Here is a 6,381-nt window from a genome sequence, read left to right on the forward strand (position 1 = left end):
AAACCATGATGAGGACATTTTAATAATAAATCTTTAAATCTTTCCCAACATTCATAAAACTCTTCATTATCTTTTTGAAAAAACTCGGAGATTTCTCTCCTTAGACTATCAGTTTTAGACATAGGAAAAAATTTCAGTAAGAATTTATTATAAAGTTGATCCCATGTAGTTATAGACCCCGTGGGAAGGGAATTTAACCAAGCTTTTGATTTGTCTTTTAATGAAAAAGGGAACAATCTTAGTCTGACCGACTCATTAGAAAAATTTTGAAATTTAAATGTTGAGCAAATTTCTAAGAAATCTTTGACATGCATGTAAGGATCCTCTCTATCTAACCCATAAAAAGATGGCAATAATTGAATGATTGCGGGTTTAAGCTCAAAATGAGTAGCAGAAGTAGTAGGTAAAACAATGCATGACGGAGCATTAGATGAAATAGGTGCAAAATATTCAAGCAAAGTTTTTTCAGGCACAACATTTTCATCAAGAGGATTAGCAATAGGTTCCATGATGCTCAAATTTTTACTAACACTTTCAATTTCAAACAAAGATAAACGTCTTTTTACTAACCGTTTTTTAGAGTTACGTTCCCAATGATGCATACAATTTTCACAAACAAGGCAACAATGATAATCTCAAACAAGCAATTTTCTGATGTGGAAGATCAGTTAAAACCGCAACCACAGAGCATACTTAGAATTTTTAGAGATTTCACAACAATAATTCTTATGGTTTACTTGTCCCCAGGCCTATTTGATTCCACTTACTCGCGCACTACTAACAACTCCCCGAGGTTAATTAGTAGAGGCGGATGGGAATTTTGGTCAAATTTCCTTTAAGCAAGAATTGCTTATGGTGAAAGGACAAGATTTAGGTTTCTCTTTTTTTTTTTCAAGTATTTTTCACAATATTACGCTAAAATATTAAAGAAGACAAAGAAAAATAAGGCAAAAATTAAATAAGACTAAAATTTAAGCAAGAGTAGGGAGGCATAGCATGCCATCAACCATAACAAAATTAAGGTAAAAACTAGGAGGCACAAGTGCCATCAACTTAAACATAAGATAGATGACTAGGAGGCAAAAATTGCCATCAACTAGCTAGGAGGCAACATTGCCATCAACTAGTAATTTGCGGAATTTAAATAAAATAAAAATACAACAAAATAAATAAAGAAAATTTCACAAAGGTTAGGAGGCAAAAAATTGCCGTCAACTAACAAAGATATAAAAGAAATAAAATTACAACAAAATTAGGAGGCACAAGTGCCATCGACTATAAAAATTTAAAAGGATAGATAGGAGGCACAAGTGCCGTCAACTAAATAAAAAAAAAACAATAAATATAGAAATATAAGTATATATTTTTTTTATGGGTGGTTGAACCGTCCCAAATTTTCTTCTTATCTTTTTTTTTTTTATAGTATATATATTTTTTAGTTTTTTTTTTAAGTGCAAAAATTAAAATAACTAGTAGAAGAATTTACTAACCTTGAGATAATTTTCGTTTCTTTTCTCTTGCAACTCCCCGGCAACGGCGCCAAAAACTTGATGGACCCAAAACGGGTATGTTTAAAAATTTATATATCGCAAGCGCACGAATCGTCCATATAGAATAGTGATCGTAAGCAAGGATGTCGAACCCAAAGGAGTTGTCTAAAATCGAAAATGAAACTATTTTAAATCAAAAGTAATAAATTCTAACCTAGTTCCAAAGATTGATAAGTTTTAATATTATGAACATAAAATAAAAGATTGAAAAATAAAGCTATTTAAGATAATGAAAATAAACCAATAATGAGTTGAAAATAAGTGTTAAAAGAAAAGATTATTAAGATACTAGAATCCACAAAGTGTAAGTTTAATAATATTTATTAGTATATTGATTCCCAAGTGTTAGTGATAGTTAAAATAATTTAAACTATCCTTTTTCAAAAAGATTTATAATTTTAAACACAAATTTCTTATAAAAAGATAGGATTTTTCTTCACTTTTCAAAATTAGAATTTCAAAGCATTTAGTGTAAATCAATCTAATGAAATAACAAAAAAATCAATGAACATTATTTATAAGGCAAAACATAATATTTTTGTTCTAAGCATGGATGTGTACAATTTAATGACACATCTTACACAAAGAATATTATGTTTATGCACTAATGAAGTACAAAGTGTAAATATGTTCTAACAATCTAAAATACAAGATATTTAAGATGAAAGAAATATATGAAGAAGAAAAATCCATAGACTTTGTTGCATTACAAGGGAAATCAACATACAACATAAATATTACCTAGTTACAAGTTGCTTCATCATGATCTTAATAATCTTATGAAAAAGATTAGAAGCACATAACTAGAGTAGAAATTACAAAATAAATGACATACATACTTGCAAAATGCTCTTGAAAAACCCAAATGGAAGAGAGAATGGTAGAGAGAAAATGAGAGAAAAAGATGGTAACCAAAAAATTAAGCACCCCAAAATGGTCTTCAAAACCCTTATTTATAGCCAAAATGAGATTATTAAAATAATCAATTTAAATTAAGTAAATTGATTAAATTAATAATAATATGGTAAATAGGGGTAAATTGTAGGAGTGATGATGATTTTGGGGTAAAAAGTGTGTAGAAAAATGGGTAAAAATGTGGCATTTTAGACAAGGGGACAATGAGCAAATTTAAGGGCTCAAGGGGTGCTATATGGCAGCAAGAGGCGGCTGGGGCGAGCTGGGTATCTGGGCCGTACGGAGGGGCTGGCTGAAGGAGATGGCAGGCGTGGGCTTGTGAGATGGCTTGGGCCATGTGCTATGTTGTGGAGAGCTGGCCCAAATGGATTTGTTGCTGGGAGGAGATGCGGCAGGTGATTGATGAAGCAAGGAGGTAATGGAGGTAAAATGGGAGACAGGTGGCGTGGCTGGGCATTAGTGTATATATGCTGAAATGGTTGATGGCTGAAGCAGGGGGAAGTGGGCCAGGCGTGGCCTTGGGCAGGTGCTGAAGGTAGAGGGAGTTGGGCCAGGCGTGGGCCTTGGAGGATATGGCTGCCACAATTTGCTATTTTCTCTTCATAAATGCCACTTTTGTTTTCTTTTCTCTTCTTTCTTTCAAGCATGCAATATAATTCCTACAAGATAAAAATAAATTAAATAATAATCAAATATTTTCAATTATAAATAAATCATATTAATTATTTGAAAATATTGATTATAATTTAATTTAATAAAGCATTTAAGTTCAAAAGAATTACATTTTTAACTTCTAACTTAACAATACAAATTTCATATAATTAAATTACAACATATTATAATAAAATATCTATAAAAACATATAAAAATCTATAAAACTACACTAAGACTAATAAATTAAAAATTACATAAAAACTTAATAAGTTAATTAAAAACTCAAGAACTAAGCAACAATTAGCATATAAAATATGGTAAAATAACTCTATTTTGTAGAGTTATCAGCAGCATCTAATTGCGAGTTGCCAGGGCGAGACCCTAAAGGATACCTGGGATATCCTCACGGTGTGGACTATGAATCCAGGGCCTGGTAAAGCGCCTGGGACGACATGTTCGTACGTGTATAGCCTGATGATGGCTTGTTTATATGTTAAGTGTTTGATATGCATATGTTATCTGCTTGTGAGGGTTTTCTTGCTGGGCTTCGGCTCACGGGTACTCTATGGTGCAGGTAAGGGCAAGGGGGAAGTTAACCAACCATGAGTACGGAGAGCGTGAAGCGGTGCGTACATGTTTGGCCTGCCTGGCTGCCACGTCTAGGGGTATTTTGGGAGATGGTTGTACTAAACCTAGATTTTGTCGTTTAGCCGACTTTAGTTATATTTTTGAGTTGTAAATATTTCTAAACAGTATTTTGGGATCCCAAGTGTTAAATGCTTTATGATTTTCGATGAATGGAATTATTTTCAAAGTATAAGACTCTGTTTATGGTTTAATTAAACTTTTGTCTTAAAACCTCGATTAGAGAGTTAATTGCACATTTTAAACTCACTTAGTAACGGCTCTAAGGAAGTAGAGCATTACAAAACCCACCAACGACCAGCGGGCAAGGCGCCTTCAGCGCCTGGTCGAGGTATCATATCGAGGCAGGAGCAATCTTGCCTCTTCATCCTTTTTTCCAGGGAGTGGCCAATTATTTCGAGGTCGCTCCTTTCCAAATAACTCCAAACGGGTATAGAATGTTTTCTGCACTCTATATCCTTTATAGCCATAAAAGTGGCATGTCCCTACGCCTCATGAGATCAATTACCTGTTCAATCTTAAATCCAACCCCAACCAAGACAACACGGGGTTTTTTCATCTCTGTCACCAGGCATAGACCCACATCTTCCTGAGTGAGACTACCTATAAGTCCAATGTATGAAAGTACTTCCAGGAGTACTTTTTAACTACTGATCTGGTTGCCAACAACCTAGCCTTCACCCAAGGAGGTAACTTCTTTATTCTCTGGTCGCTTATTTCTTTTTGTTTTATCTACATCCTCCTTAGAAAATTAACACTCTTCAGGTCCATGGCAACGACCAACTCCTACTCCAGAAATGGAGATTCAAGCAGCATCGCTGGCCAGCATGACTGACGTAGAAAAAAGCGTCAAACAGCTAGTCATCGAAGCCAACCTAAGGTTGGTCGGTCTTCTGGCACCTCACCAGGATGTGAGGGAGTCAACGGCGAGGAGTGCCATTGGCGGAGAAGTTCCCGAACAGCACCAAGATGTGTCACAGCCTCTAAGGAGGAGGGCAACTGGGGTGACAATCAGGGAACCCTCCAGCACCCCGCGAGCAAATGTTCCCCCTGTCCCTAGGGGAAAGGGAAAAGAGAAAGTTTCCGAACCCCCTGCACCCATCGAAGAGTTTTCAGACAAGAACGGTACTGTCTTCTCACTTTTAGACAGTTTGCCCATTCTCTGTCATTTATTTAATGGGGACGGCAACTTTAAGTACACTCCCAATTTAAATTCATATTTCTTCCAGGCATTGAGTGAGTGTAGTAGTAGTTCAGTATGTAATACATCGATCAATAGTTATAGCTTGGGCACTCTACTTATAATTTCCTTGTTCTCATTTTTAACTCCATCTATACATATCTTCTAACTGCTCGCAATGTTTCCTTACTTGCAGATATGTCGTCTGGAGATATGTTTGACCGCTACAGCACACCTGCTGCTCCTTCGAGCAAGAGCAAGCGACACCGTGGAGAGAGCAGCAAAACTCCTTCGACCAAAAAGGCCTGGACTAAGGATCCTCCAGCAGCCGCTCCTTCCAAAGAAGCAACGCACCCTCCGTCTCCACTCAACCAACAGTCTCCCCCTGCACCCTTCGGTACCTGCCAACCAACCACCTCACGATCAACTTGGAGATGTCCTGACAAGCACCGTGGTCACCGCGGCCAGAGAGAGAATATACAAACTCTCCAAGCAAAAACGCAGCCGAGAGGCCATCATCGGCACAGACTCTATGGAGGCCGATCAGATAATAAACTGAGGACTGAACAAGATAGCCAGTGTAAGTTGCTTTCTATTGCTAAGTTTTGTTTATTTTGTCATTTCCCGCCATCATCTTATATCTTTATCTGATCGTAGGGAATACTGACTATAACTGCTGGCTGGCGCCGCACAGGGGTTTCGGTCACCCAGACCAAAGAATCCGACGCCAAACATGCTGAGGAGGTCAAGGTGCTCGAGGGGAAAAACACTGAATTGCTCGGGAGAAACACTGAACTGCTCGAGCAAAACTCTAAGCTGGCCAAAGAGCTTCAACAGTTTCAGACTGCTTTGACTAAAGCCAATGAAGACAAAGAGAAGTTTAGGGAGTTTGCTAAACTTAATTGTCAAGAGGCCAAATAGCTTGAGGCTGGGCTGATCGCGAGTAGAAAAGAGACTGAGGAGCTGGAGGGGCGTGTCAAGGAGCTTGAGGAGACTAATGCCAGCAACTTGGAAAGGTATAAGGGAGCTACCCACCATTGCTTTTATGAGTTCTGGAAGCATAATCGTGGGGCCAACTTCAATTATCTTTCTGAGTAGCTGAGGCAAACTGAAATAGCCTGGTGCATTGCTCTCCTGGAGGAAGAAGAGAGAGCCAACATTCCTGCCTCCCCAGAAATCTCCCTAGCCACGGGAATTGACGGCGCGGAAAATGAAGCTGAAACCACTGTCGACCAGGGGAATCCTCAAGTCCCTCCTGCCTCGTAGTATTTTTGTTTTTCTTTTAACTTTATCTTGTAGATACACGACCTACGGGTCGTGATGTAAATACAATTTCTATCTTTATTGCTGCATGGGCAGCTTTTTTCCTTTTAACAAACAATTACATCCGAGCAGTGACTTCTCGTGGTGTAAAGGGATTCATTTTTTATATTATAA

The 6,381-nt window shown here is 37.6% G+C and overlaps 1 non-coding gene across 1 annotated transcript; it reads left to right on the plus strand.

Moving 5' to 3' along the window:
• Positions 1–107, plus strand: LOC133807604 (small nucleolar RNA R71). Its single transcript, XR_009879507.1, has one exon. It is a non-coding gene; the product is annotated as a small nucleolar RNA R71 (small nucleolar RNA).
• Positions 108–6,381: the final 6,274 nt, after the last annotated feature.

This window comes from Humulus lupulus, chromosome X, assembly GCF_963169125.1.
Source record: "Humulus lupulus chromosome X, drHumLupu1.1, whole genome shotgun sequence".
NCBI lineage: Eukaryota > Viridiplantae > Streptophyta > Magnoliopsida > Rosales > Cannabaceae > Humulus > Humulus lupulus.